The sequence below is a fragment of the Anas acuta genome, chromosome 30 (assembly GCF_963932015.1).
Source record: "Anas acuta chromosome 30, bAnaAcu1.1, whole genome shotgun sequence".
In the NCBI taxonomy this organism is placed as follows: Eukaryota; Metazoa; Chordata; class Aves; order Anseriformes; family Anatidae; genus Anas; species Anas acuta.
The window spans coordinates 1,248,673-1,262,389 of record NC_089008.1 but is presented as its reverse complement, the minus strand read 5'-3'; the positions used below and the strand labels follow the sequence as shown (position 1 = coordinate 1,262,389).

The 13,717-nt window shown below is 53.1% G+C and overlaps 1 long non-coding RNA gene across 1 annotated transcript; it reads left to right on the top strand.

Moving 5' to 3' along the window:
• Positions 1 to 11,632: 11,632 nt before the first annotated feature.
• Positions 11,633 to 13,410, top strand: LOC137846106 (uncharacterized). The gene is made up of 3 exons (XR_011090383.1): positions 11,633 to 11,922; positions 12,491 to 12,529; positions 12,614 to 13,410. It is a non-coding gene; the product is annotated as an uncharacterized lncRNA (long non-coding RNA).
• The last annotated feature ends 307 nt before the right edge of the window (positions 13,411 to 13,717 follow it).

Sequence of the window (13,717 nt, the reverse complement as noted above, 5' to 3'; positions counted from 1 at the left end):
CCATGCAGGGAAACGATTCCTTCCCAGGAGCTCACACACAGAGAACAAATTCCCTCTCCCTTGCCATCACCACCCCACACACACCTCTCTTCAGTCACCCATCCCCACGCTCAACCTCATCTGGGGAGCTGCCGATGTCCTGGGTGGTCACGCCAGCAGCTGCACCTTGGGGCACAGAGGGTTTTGTTTAGAGGGAGTGAGAGCTGGGGCACCCACACACTTGTGCCCATGTCTCTGCTGCTGGGTCCTTGCCATGTCCTCACTGCTGTGTCCTTGCCAGGCAGGCACCTTGTCACCCCTACGTCTCAGTCCAGCACCCCTGTGGTCTTCTCCCTTGGTTCAATACCATGTCCCTTTCAGCTGGTTTGATGTTCCACGCAGAGTTCGCCAAATACCTAAGAACTCCAGTATCTCCCTGTTCTCACCCTAGAGCTCCAGACCCATTTTAAGAGCCAGAAATGTAGACTTCTTCTTCACACATAGGTAACAGAATCACAGAATCACAGAATTTCTAGGTTGGAAGAGACCTCAAGATCATCGAGTCCAACCTCTAACCTCACACTAACAGTCCCCACTAAACCATATCCCTAAGCTCTACATCTAAACGTCTTTTAAAGACTTCCAGGGATGGTGACTCCACCACCTCCCTGGGAAGCCTGTTCCAACACCTAACAACCCTTTCAGTAAAGAAGTTCTTCCTAACATCTAACCTAAAACTCCCCTGGCGCAACTTTATCCCATTCCCCCTCGTCCTGTCACCAGGCACGTGGGAGAACAGGCCAACCCCCACCTCACTACAGCCTCCTTTAAGGTATCTGTAGAGAGCAATAAGGTCGCCCCTGAGCCTCCTCTTCTGCAGGCTGAACAAGCCCAGCTCCTTCAGTCGCTCCTCTTAGGACTTGTTCTCCAGGCCCCTCACCAGCTTCGTCGCCCTTCTTTGGACCCGCTCAAGCACCTCGATGTCCTTCTTGTAGCGAGGGGCCCAAAACTGAACACAGTACTCGAGGTGCGGCCTCACCAGAGCCGATTACAGGGGGACGATCACCTCCCTAGCCCTGCTGAGTAGGCTGAGTAGGCCTGCCAGCAAATGTCAGGGTAGTTGAAATCCTCCATGATAACCAGGGCCTGTGATCAAGAGGCTGTTCTCAGATGTCTGTAGAAGGCCTCGTCAGCTTCCTCATCCTGGTTTAGTGGCTTGTAACTGACAAGCACAACAGCATCCCCCATGCCAGCCTGCCCCTTAATTCTCACCCACAGACTCTCAACTCCCTCCTCATCTGCCCCTGGACAGTACTCAATACAATGGAGTTGCTCTCTGACTTGAAGAGCAGTTCCGCGACCTCACTTTGCTGGCCTGTCTTCCTGAGCAGGACATAGCCATCCACGACCACATTCCAGCCATGTGAGCTGTCCCACCATGTCTCTGTAACTGCCACCAGATCTCAGTCTTCTGACCAAACACAGATTTCTAACTCCTCCTGCTTATTCCCCATGCCACACGCATTGGTGTCCAGGCACTTCAGGGAAGGAGCTGAGCACGCTGATTTCACCCCATGAGGGGTGGGAGGCCTCCTGGTCTTCATGTCTGTGGGGGCACTGTCCCACCAGTACAAGCCCGGCTACAACCCCATCCCCCTGCGGATATACATGTAGCTTGAAGCTCTCCAAATGAGCCCTGCTAATTGCTGTCCCAGAACACTCTGGACCCTGTGAGATAAACCTTTCCCAAGTATTTCTCTCAGGCCTGCTGTCTTATAACACCAGCCATTACCAAATAACCCAAAGTTGGGCCTGTAGCACCAGTCACGGAGCCAAGCATTTATGGACCAGATCCTTCTTTTCTATACAAAGTCACCACCCCAGAATGGATGGAGGGAAGAGAAAGGTACTTGTACTACAGACTCTTTCACCAACCGTCCCAAGGCCTTGAAAGCTTTCTTCATTCCCCTCAGACTAGAGGACGCAGCTTCCTCCACAGCTGTCTGCAATATTGTCGGTAGATTGTAGTATGTGAAGCACAGCAGGCTGATGAGTGTCCTGGTGATATCTCTGATCCAGGCTCTGATAGACCACAGACTTCCCTGGGAATGAAGGGAATGCTCAGTGTCCTCATGGCCAGTCCTCAGTCACTTTGGGTGCTCTCCTTTCAGTGCTCCTTGGACCCTGTCTGTGCCAGGTGAGACACGACCCTTCATCAGGGCTGTGGGGGCAGTGGGATGTGGACAGTGCAGAAGCTGGAGCTGTGTGCTTCATCATACAGGGCATGGCTCAGGTGTGATTCCCCCTTGGGAGTGTTCCCCCTACTCCACAGGAGACCCTGGATGGAGAACTGCCTCAAGAGTTCCCCTGTGTAGTGGTTTACGTGGCAAGGTTTTGGTAGCATGGGGCCATAGGAGTGGTTTCTGTGAGAAAGATCTAGAAGCTTTCCCATATTTGGGAAGGGCCCCATTGTTTTCCAGAGCTGAGCCAATAAGCGATGTTGTTTTACGCCTCTGTGAGAGCATATTTAAGACAGGGAAAAAAAACACTGCGCCACACAGCAGCTGGGAGAGTGAAAGGAGTGAGGAACAGCCTTGCAGGCACCAAGGGCAGTGAGGAGGGATGGGGAGAGGTGCTCCAGAGCCGGAGCAGAAGTCCCCTGCGGCCTGTGGTGAGGACCATGGTGAAGCAGGATGTCCCCCTGCAGCCCATGGAGTACCACGGTGGAGCAGGGTTCCACGCTGCAGCCCGTGGAGGAGACCACGGTGGAGCAGGTGACCCTGCACCAACAGGGGCTGCCACCTGTGGAAGATTCCTGCTGGAGCATATTCCGGGCCAGATCTGTAGCCCATGGAGAGGAGCCCACGCAGGAGCAGGTGACCTGGCAGGAGTTGCTGCCCGTAGGGGACCCAGGTTGGAGCAGTTTTCTCCTGAGGGATGGACCCCATGGTACGGACCCATATCTTGAGCAGTTCTGGAAGAGCTGCTGCCTGTGGGAAGCCCATGCTGGATCAGTTCATCAAGGATTGCATCCCATGGCTGGGACCCACAGAGTGACGGAGGAGCAGCGGGGAAGAAGCGCTGTAGACTGACGATAACCCCTATTCCCCCGTTCCTCTGCACCGCTCGGGGAGAGGAGGTGGAAGTGGGATGATGGGGGGGAAGGTGCTTTTGGTTTCTTTCCTTTGTTTCTCACTTCTCTAGCTTGTTAGTAATGAGCAATAAATCTTACCATCTTCTTATGCTGAGTCTGTTTTGCCCGTTATAATAATTATTGCGTGATTTTTCTCGTCCTTATCTCAGTCCTTGAGCCCTTTTCACATAATTTCTCCCCATTCCTCTTTGAGGAGGGGGAGTGAGAGAGCAGCTGTGGTGGAGCTCGGCTGCCCACTCGAGTGGAACCACGACACCCTGTACCTGCGGTAGCACCGCTGTTGAAACTTGGGGCTCTGCAGTGCCCATGTAAAAAAAATCAAGGGCTGGGGATATCAGTAGGCCCTGGCCTGTGCCACTACTGCTCCAAGCTCTCCCTCACACTTTTACTAACCTCTGTCTGGGAATTTACATGAGCTCGGTTGTTAATGCTCACCATGTACACAAGGAAGCAAGACACGAGCTCAGGGTCTGCTCAGCATCTGGGATTGTCCCAGCAAAGAGCTCCATAAACTCACAGCATGTTCATGTCTCCCACAGGCAGCAGCCCCTCACACAAGGCCCAGCTCCCTTCCAGAGGTGAGACATTGCTCATCAGCCCTTCCCAGCACAGCCGTCCTCCAAGGCTTGCCTTGGCCACACTGTGTTCCTCCTCTCTCCCAGGGTCAGCCATGCCCCTGGAGGTCTGGATCCTGCGCTCTGCCCTCAGCCTGCTCCTGCTGCTGTCTGCCCCCATCATCACCCTCCTCCTGGAGAGATGCAGCCACAGTGCCAACAAGGTCAGGCAGCCAGACGTCCCTGTCCCCATGGATCTCTGATGTCCCCCTGGGCTCCATGCTGTACCCAGCCTGCTCCACATGCTCAGAGCATGACCCCCAACGTGGCCAGGCTCCCAGTGACTTTGGGTTCAAGGCAGCTGGGGTAGCATGCCCAAGGGATGTGCTGCCACTGCTCTGCTTCCCTTGGCTCAGCACCTGCTCTCTGCTTACATCAAGGATTGCTACTGCATGTGCACCATCCTGGCTGCGTTAAACCCCAGCACCCACATGGCTTTGCCCCCTGCCCACAGAATTATATCTCCAACGTTGGAATCTTCCTCTACATACCGGGAGAACACGAGGGGAAGGAGTCACGGCTGCACCCCCAGGCAGCCATGCTCTGCAGCTCCTGAATCACTCCAGCACCTCCCTGTGCCCAAGGTGCCGACCACAACGGGCACATCCCCAAGTGGTTATGGTGCCCTGTGTGGAGGCACCTTGATGGGTATAAATACATTAACACAAAAAGGAGGACTAAGGAGAATCTCCAGCTTTTACTGGATGTGGGGGGAAACTTAGTTACAAGAGATGAGGAAAAGGCAGAGGTGCTCAGTGCCTTCTTTGCCTCAGTCTTTAACGGCAATACCGTTTTTTCTCTGGATACCCAGTACCCTTAGCTGGTGGAAGGGGATGGGGAGCAGGATGTGGCCCTCTCTACCCACAAAGAAATGGTTGGTGACCTGCTACGGCACTTGGATGTGCACCAATCGATGGTGCCGGATGGAATCCACCCAAGGGTACTGAGAGAACTGGCAGAGGAACTGGCCAAGCCCCTATCCATCATTTATCAGCAGTCCTGGCTATCGGGGAAGGTCCCAGCTGACTGGCGGCTAGCAAATGTGACACCCATCTACAAGAAGGGCTGGAGGGCAGACCCGGGGAACTACAGCCCTGTCAGTTTGACCTCAGTACCAGGGAAGCTCATGGAGCAGATTACCTTGAGTCATCTTGCGTCACTTGCAGGGCAAGCAGGTGATCAAGCCCAGTCAGCATGGGTTTATGGAAGGCAGGTCCTGCTTGATGAACCTGATCTCCTTCTATGACAAAGTGATGTGCTGGGTGGATGAGGGAAAGGCTGTGGATATGGTCTATGGTTGACTTCAGCAAGGCTTTTGACATCATTTCCCACATCATTCTCCTCAAGAAACTGGCTGCTCATGGCATGGACTGGCATATGCTTTTGTTGGGTTAGCCGGTTAGTTGGGTTAGTTTCTTTGATAGCTGGGCCCAAAGAGTTGTGGTGAACTGAGTCAAATCCAGTTGGAGGCCGGTCACTAGTGGTATCCCCCAGGGCTCAGTACTGGGGCCAGTTCTCTTTAGTATCTTTATCGATGATCTGGATGAGGGGATCGAGTGCACCCTCAGTAAGTTTGCACATGACACCAAGTTATCTGCTTGAGGGTAGGAAGGCTCTGCAAAAGGATCTGGATAGGCTGCACTGATGGGCTGAGGCCAAGTGCATGAAGTTCAACAAGGCCAAGTGCAGGGTCCTCCACCTGGGGTGCAATAACCCCAAGCAGAGCTACAGGCTGGGAGATGAGTGGTTGGAAAGCTGCCAGGCAGAAAAGGACCTGGAAGTATTGGTTGATAGTCGGCTGAATATGAGCCAGCAGTGTGCTCAGGTGGCCAAGAAGACCAACGGCATCCTGGCTTGTATAAGAAGCAGTGTGGCCAGCAGGGCTAGGGAGGTGATCGTCCCCCTGTACTCGGCTCTGGTGAGGCTGCACCTCGAGTACTGTGTTCAGTTTTGGGCCCCTTGCTACAAGAAGGACATCGAGGTGCTTGAGCGGGTCCAGAGAAGGGCGACGAAGCTGGTGAGGGGCCTGGAGAACAAGTCCTACGAGGAGCGGCTGAAGGAGCTGGGCTTGTTCAGCCTGGAGAAGAGGAGGCTCGGGCGACCTTATCGCTCTTTACAGATAACTTAAAGGAGGCCGTAGTGAGGTGGGGGTTGGCGTGTTCTCCCACGTGCCTGGTGACAGGACGAGGGGGAATGGGCTTAAGTTGCACCAGGGGAGTTTTAGGTTAGATGTTAGGAAGAACTTCTTTACTGAATGGGTTGTTAGACATTGGAACAGGCTGCCCAGAGAGGTGGTGGAATCACCATCCCTGGAAGTCTTTAAAAGACATTTAGATGTAGAGCTTAGGGATATGGTTTAGTGGGGACTGTTAGTGTTAGGTCAGAGGTTGGACTCGATGATCTTGAGGTCTCTTCCAACCTAGAAATTCTGTGATTCTGTGATTCTGTGATTCTGTGATTCTGTGATTCAGTATTGGTCCTGTGGGAGGCTAGTTATAAAGCATTGGTTTCTAATGCACCAGCTGATGTTGCTGCTCTTTATTTGAGAGGGAAGCCAGTGAGCAGAGCTGGGAGAGCTGCAGTACGACTGCCATATGGGGCCATGTGTCCTGTGAGGGAGCTGCTGTTCCCTTTGGCCTCCCACCGAAGAGTTCCCCTACCCACTGGCATTGCCCTGGCTGATGTGTCATGGAAAAGTGCTGCTGTGCGGATGGCTGAGCCCATGCAGATGAGCAGGGGGTGGCCATGCCTGGCACTCTGCACGCCACACCCACCCATCCCTGTGCAGGGTCATCTGTCTCTCAGCCGCAATTTTGCTACCCTCAGCCAAGGACCTGTCATGTTTTGACAAGTGCTGTACCCTAGTGTACTTTTCCTCATTGTAATATCATTAGAATACCAAAACACACCTCCATCCCAAAAGCTACCTGCCTCCAATGTGCGACCACCCCTCACTCAGCATGCACTCTGAATTTCTCGAAGCCTTTTACTTTCACCAAAATGGGAGAACTTTTCTCCAATCATAACTAAGAAATGCTTGACTAGAGTCACTCAAGCTCCACCTACAAGATAGAAAATAATATAAATTGGCCTAAGAGAGAGGGGATGTTGGGGAAGATACCGCTGTCAGGGGAGATACCACCCCAAGGGAATACAGCATCCTGAGGAACTCCTGACTCCTGGGATCAGTTTTCGGGCTGAGCCTCTCTTCCATACTCTCCCCCATTGGGAGGCCTTTGGGTGAGATTTGAACACTTGGTTATACTGTGTGTCTCTGCAGAAACTTTGAAATCTCTATAGAGTCTTTGTGCCTATTAAGGCATTAATTTCCAGGCTGCACACCTGTGTCACCTGTGTCACCTGTGTATTTCATGCATGCTAGATTGCTTTTGCAGACAGTAGCTATGGCTGGCAATCCAAAGAACCTGTGTACCTGTTGCTGTAATAAATCGCACTTGAATGCATTGTTCCTACCCATGATAGTGTGAAATGTGTTCATCCGATTCGTGTCAATATGGAACAATCCTCGGGCCACATGATATGATGAAATGTGACCTTCTGTCTTTCATACACTTGTATAACCACAAGTCTAAGAAAAACAGAGTGGTTAATGCATATAGTTCTTGTATCTTGCAAAGGAATGTTCCAGCAATTTGTGTCAATGGGGGATAAGAGAAGAATGGGATTTCAGAATAACTGCTACCTATTATGACTATTGCATGGGACACTATGCAAGTCTGATATCTGGCCAAGAGATTAAGGAGAAGGGGAAAGCTGAAGGATGACTAAAAGACAAAGCTTGCAGGGGACGCTGCACAAGTCTCTGACATCCGGCCAAGATGGACAAAGGAGAAGGACAAGAAAAAACACCTGGGAGGAAGACTACGAGCCTTCAGCACAAGAGACCCCCAGAGAGTCACTGGAGACTGATACGCATGCACCAATAAGAGGGTTTGGATTCTGGGATCTAATTATAACAACCCTGCATTTTCTAGAAGTGGTAATGAACATGTAGGAGCCTAGGAGCATAAAAAACAGCTGCCTGATGTAACTGGTGCGCGTCTTGGTGGAGCAGAGATTCCTGGTGCACCCAGCGCTGTTTGCTTACCTCTATCCATTTAATAAGTTGTAAATTTTGTAATCCTATTTGGGACTTAGTCATTTATTACGATAGTTCTCATTAAACACAACAACTGGAGTAAGGGTGGTTATACGTTTTTGATGAATCCCTGACCATGGCAGTTCAGTGCTTTGAATCCAACCAGACACCTAATGGTTAATACAGTATTGGTGAATCTGTGATTGTGATAGTTCAGTACCATGAATCCGACCGGATTCATAACGCTTAATCGGCTACACCACTTAAAACGACACCAGACCACCTGGTTCTGCGTGGGCTTCTCTCCACGGACTGCAGCTCGGGTCCGGATCCTGCTCCTGCGGGGTCTCTCCATGAGCCACAGTCACCTGCTCCACCGGGGGATCCTCCACGGGCTGCAGAGTGGAGATCTGCTCCATGTGGGACCCATGGGTGTAGGGAGACAGCCTGCTCCAACAGGGGCCTCTCCACAGGCCGCAGGGGAACTTGTGCTGCATGCCTGGAGCACCTCCTGCCCTCCTGCTACACTGACCTTGGTGCCTGCAGGGCTGGTTCTCATTCTTCCCTCTGCCACCTGTAGTTGTGCAGCAGGTTTTCTTCCCTTCTTAAATATGCTCTCACAGAGGTACAGTCAACATCAATTTTTGGCTTGTCTTTGGCCTGCAGCAGGTCCCTTTGGAGCAGTCTGACACTGGCCTATTTCAAAGAGGAGTCAGCTTCTCACTGAGGACACCTCTGCAGATCCCCGCTACCTGCCCATATAACCCCAATACAGCTGCAGAGTGCAGGCCACAGTTTGCTTCCCCTTGGAGGGGCGTCCAGCACACCTGCAATGGACAGTGCCAGGGGTTCAAACACAGGCCTGCCATTTGCCATGGAGTAACACAGATGTCTGTGGAACAAGGGCAAGCTCCAGAGCACATGCAGTGCATTGATGGCAGCCTCATGTGGGGCAGCAAAGCAGAGGAAGTCTTTGAGAAAGGGATGAAAATCACCCAAATTCTCCTGAAGGCTGGTTTTGCCATTGGCCAGAGTAAAGTCACCAGACCTGCCCACCCGCCCAGGGAATGTGAAACTTGTGTGTAAATGGCAAGGTGGATGTTGCTATACCCCAGTGGGTGAGGTCAGTGAGGTAACAACTGCGTCTCCACCAGCTAAAAGGAAAGAAACACAAGGTTTCCTAGGCCTTGTGGGTTTCTGGAGAAGGCATATTGCATGCTGTGGGGAGCTTCTGAGCCCTTCCTAAGAAATAACCTGACAGAAGAGCACTTTGAAGTGGGAAGAGGTGAAGGTGGTTGTTCAAAAGGCTGCAATGGGAGCCCTTGGGCCTATGTGTACAGGCCCAGCTGTGCCAGTGGTGCTTCACACTGCAGGTGGGGAAAAAGGCCTGGCTGGGATCCTCTGGCAGGAAAGACCAGGAGAAAGCCGAGGCTGTCCTCTGCCTTCTGGAGCCAGGCTGTTGAGGATCAGAAGCCCATGATGCTCCAAGTGCCAAAAGCGAGCCAGGGAGTCATGCCCAAAGGAAAATGGTGGGCCATGGGCCCAGAAACAAAGCTTTCCTTGGGTCTAGCACATCTCAGGTCACTCAGCAACCTCTGGAAAGATTGAGCCATACCATGGAGTCTTAAAGGCTCTAGTGAGGCTATTGGGTGCAGAGGCATGGGAACTCTTGGCTGGATATTTCTGAGAAGCCACTTGCCTGATTAAGAGCAGAGCATCTGGCAAGTGGCGTGGTGCTACCCAAAGAAAGGCCGAATCTCCTGTGGGATGAAAGTCCCTGCAGTGCCTGTTAATGGTAGGCAATGAACTGCATTAATGTCCCTTATGCAGAGTCTCTTTTGCCTGTGCTGGTCACTGGTGAGTGACCTCCCTGCCCTTATCTCAGTGCACAAGTCTTCTTTCCATCAGAGTTTCTCCCCTGTTCCTTTGAGGAAGGGGATTGACAGAGCAGCGTGGGGGAGCTCAGGTGCCTTCAGGACGAAGCCTCTGCCTTTCCTGGTTGTTGTGTGGTTGCATGAGGGTCAAAGTGTGGGTGCCGATGGCTCCCGCAGTGCTGTGCTGGCAGCACTATGGCCCCAGCTGAGACTCCCTGAAAGTTCTTCATAAGCTGATTCACCAACAGGATGAAGGAGAAATCTGCCCACAGCAACTGCCCCAGAGCTCTGGCGTCACTTTGGCCTTGGTGCAGGATTCCCCTGATGCCATCATGTTTTGTACAGATGTTGAAGAAAAGCAGAGTGATGTGTTCAGAAGAGGGCAAAACTGAGTGGGGACAGGGGGCAGGAGGGCTTTGCAGGGGGGAAGCTGCCCTTGAGACACTTGTTAAAACTGTGGTGTCAGAGATGTGTTCAGAAAAGGGTAAAACAGTGAGCAGTGTTGGGATAAAAAGCAGAGGGGCTTTGCAAGGAGGATGCCGTCGCTAAGATAGAAGTAAAAACAGCACCTGCTGTGGTGTGTGAGAGGATAAAAATAAGAGCGGGGTCTCTCAAAATTAAAACAAAACAAAATAAAACAAAAACATTATCTTCCCCAAATGTACCTTCTGTTCAAAGAGAACTAAGAGGAGTCTTCCACACATTTATAGGACAAATCTGCTGTTATCTCAACCCTCGCAGACCCAACTATCCCATGGTAAGAGAACCCCAGACCCTGCTGCCAACAACAGCTGCACAGCCGATTGTTGACTTCTACTCCCAGTGCTTCACCTCCTCACACCCCATGCCCTCGCCATCAGGACGAAAGGCAATGCTGCCTGCAGCCTTGATAAATGCCCCAAATCTCTAATATCACTTTGGACTTGGTGCAGGAATCCCCTGGCAGTACCATTTATACATACATTGAAGACAAGGGGAGTTCACGTGGGCAGCCTGCTGTAAGGAACCTGCTTTGTCAGGGGAATTGGACCCGATGATCTTTTGAGGTCCCTTCCAACCCCTTTAATTCTGTAATTCTGAGAAAGCACTGAGCAGTGTTGGGACACAGAGCAGGATGGCTTTGCAAGGATGTTGCTCATGAGATACAGGAAAAAATGGTGCGTGCTGCGGTGTGTGAGAGGACAAAAATACGAGCAGGAGCCTAACAACCGCAACAGATATAGCACGGGCTGAGGCCAGGCCTTCCCTGATGAGAGCTTCTGCTGTGGGCCAGGTTCAAGCGGCGACAGCAAGCCCACAGCACAGGTCCCAGCTGCACTGCAAGCCTCGGTCCCACTGTCCCCAGCTCACAGCAAACCAGAAACTTGAAGCAGACGCTGCTCCCCAAAAGCAGCACCCCAAAAGATGCTGGGGCAGGCGCCATGGGCAACACTGTCTCCTTCTGGCCCTGCCATCCTGCTGCTGGCACTCTGTGAGTTGGGGCATTGCTGGGTGTGGGGGCTGAGGGCTGGAGGGCTTCTGCTGGGGCCAGGACAGGCCCGTGGTGGGCACAGGGGAGGATGGGGACAGCTTGTGCGGGGCAGGAGTGCAGCACTATGGGGCACAGTTGCTTTGGGGAGGGAGGAGGTCACTGCTGCTCTAAGCAAAGCCCTATCTTCTCCATGCTGCAGGTGCTGTCTTGACCACCCAGGACATCTGCAGCTCTCCAGGATTGCAGGAACATGGAGGTGGGTCCCAAAAATGAACATGTTCTGGGGAAGGAGATGGGAAAAGGGAAGGGGATTATTCCCTCACAATTTCCCCTCTAAGTCCCAGGAGAGCAGACGCTTCCAGCCTTGGCATGCAGTTGGTTTTGCAACCCAGCAATCACTAACGCTTGCCTGGGGAATCCCTGTGCCTTCTCTCCAGGTAACCACCAGACTCCAGTCCTGTACCTGAACGCTTCCAGTGCCCAAGAAGGGGAAACAGTTTTGGTTCAATGTACCATTGATGAGCAGTTTCCTGCTACACGCGTGTTTTTCTGCAAGAATGGGCAGGAGGAGTTCAGCCTGAAAGCCCAGCATGGGAGCGTCAACTACTCTCTGGTCCTGACCATCACCTCGAGAAGTGCTGGGACATACACATGTGGGTATCAGAAGAAGAATGAGAAAAACTGGGTGAAGAACTCTGCTCTCAGTGCTCCCCGGACCCTTTCTGTGCCAGGTGAGACATGGCCCCAGGGCAATGAATAGAGAAGGGATGGGACACTGCTGGTGCTGGTGCTGTGTGCTGCAGCAGGCAGGGCATGGCTCTGGGGTGGATCCCACATGGGAGTGGGGATTTTGATGGACCCTGTGCTGAGCCAGGGATGCTCCAAGGTCTGCCCAAGGAGCCAGGGCTGGGCAGCCTCTTTGTACCAGGTGAGATATGGCCCAAGGTTTGGACAGAAGGGATGGGGATACTGCAGAGGCTGGAGCCGTGTGCTGCAGCAGGTAGGGCATGGCTGTGGTGTAGATCCCCCATGGGAGTGTTCCCTCTCCTGTAAGGCAGCTGCTAGAGAAAGAGCTGCTCTCAGAGGTGCCCCTGTCCCTCCTGTATTGCCTCTGCAGCAGAGATAGGGCTGCATCAGACACTGGAATAGAGAACTAGGGTTGGGGATGTGTATGTACCCTGGGGTGTTCCACTACCGCTCTAGGATGTCCCTCTAACCTTTACAAATCTGTGTCTGGGAACTTACATGCAAAGGCTTGCTCAGGTCAAGGGACTCACAGAGTGTTCATGTCTCCCACAGGAAGCAGCCCCTCACACAACGCCCAGCTCCCTTCCAGAGGTGAGACATTGCTCATCAGCCCTTCCCAGCACAGCCGTCCTCCAAGGCTTGCCTTGGCCACACTGTGTTCCTCCTCTCTCCCAGGGTCAGCCATGCCCCTGGAGGTCTGGATCCTGCGCTCTGCCCTCAGCCTGCTCCTGCTGCTGTCTGCCCCCATCATCACCCTCCTCCTGGAGAGATGTAGCCACGGTGCCCACGAGGCCAGGCAGCCTGGAGACGTCCCTGTCCCCATGGTGCTCTGATGTCCCCATGGGCTCATTGCTGTCCCCAGCCTGCTCCACATGCTCAGAGCATGACCCCCTCACATTTGCCAGACTCCCGCTGCCATTGGGTTCAAGGCAGCTGTGGCAGCATGCCCAGGGGATGTGCTGCCAGTGCTCTGCTTCCCTTGGATCAGACCCTGCTCTCTGCTCACATCAAGGACATCACTGGATCGCGCACCCTCCTGGCTGGGTTCAACCCCAGCACTCACATGGGTTTCCCTCCTGCTCTCAGAATAACATCTTCAATGTGTGATTCACCTGTGGATACCAGAAGAACACAAGGGGAAGGAGTCACGGCTGCACCCCCAGGCAGCCATGCTCTGCATCTCCTGCATCACTCCAGCACCTTCCTGTGCCCAAGGTGGTGCTGGCCGCAATGGGCACATTCCCAAGTGGTTATGATGCCCTGTTTGGAGGCACTTTGGTGGGTATTGGTCCTGTGGGAGGCGAGTTATAAAGGATTGGTTTCTAATGCACCATCTGATGTTGCTGCTCTATATTTGAGAGGGAAGCCAGAGAGCAGAACTGGGAGAGCTCCTCTTTGACTGCTGTGTGGGGTCATGTGTCCTGCGAGGGAGCTGCTGTTCCCTTTGGCCTCCCACCCAAGAGTTCCCCTACCTGCTGACATTGCTCTGGCAGATGTGTCATGGAAAAGTGCTGCTGTGAGGATGGCTGAGCCCATGCAGATGACCAGGGGGTGGCCATGCCTGACCCTCGGCACTCCACACCCACCCATCCATGTGCTGGGTCTTCTTTCTCTCAACGCGCCATCCCCAGGAGATTGCCCTGAGCAGGGACATTGTGCACGGGGGTAAGCAGCTGTGGGGCAGGTGGGGATGGAGTATCAGCATGGGTGGCCCCCACACCCACAGACCATCCCCAGCCTTGCACTATCGGTTTTTAGCCATAGCACACCAATACCTGG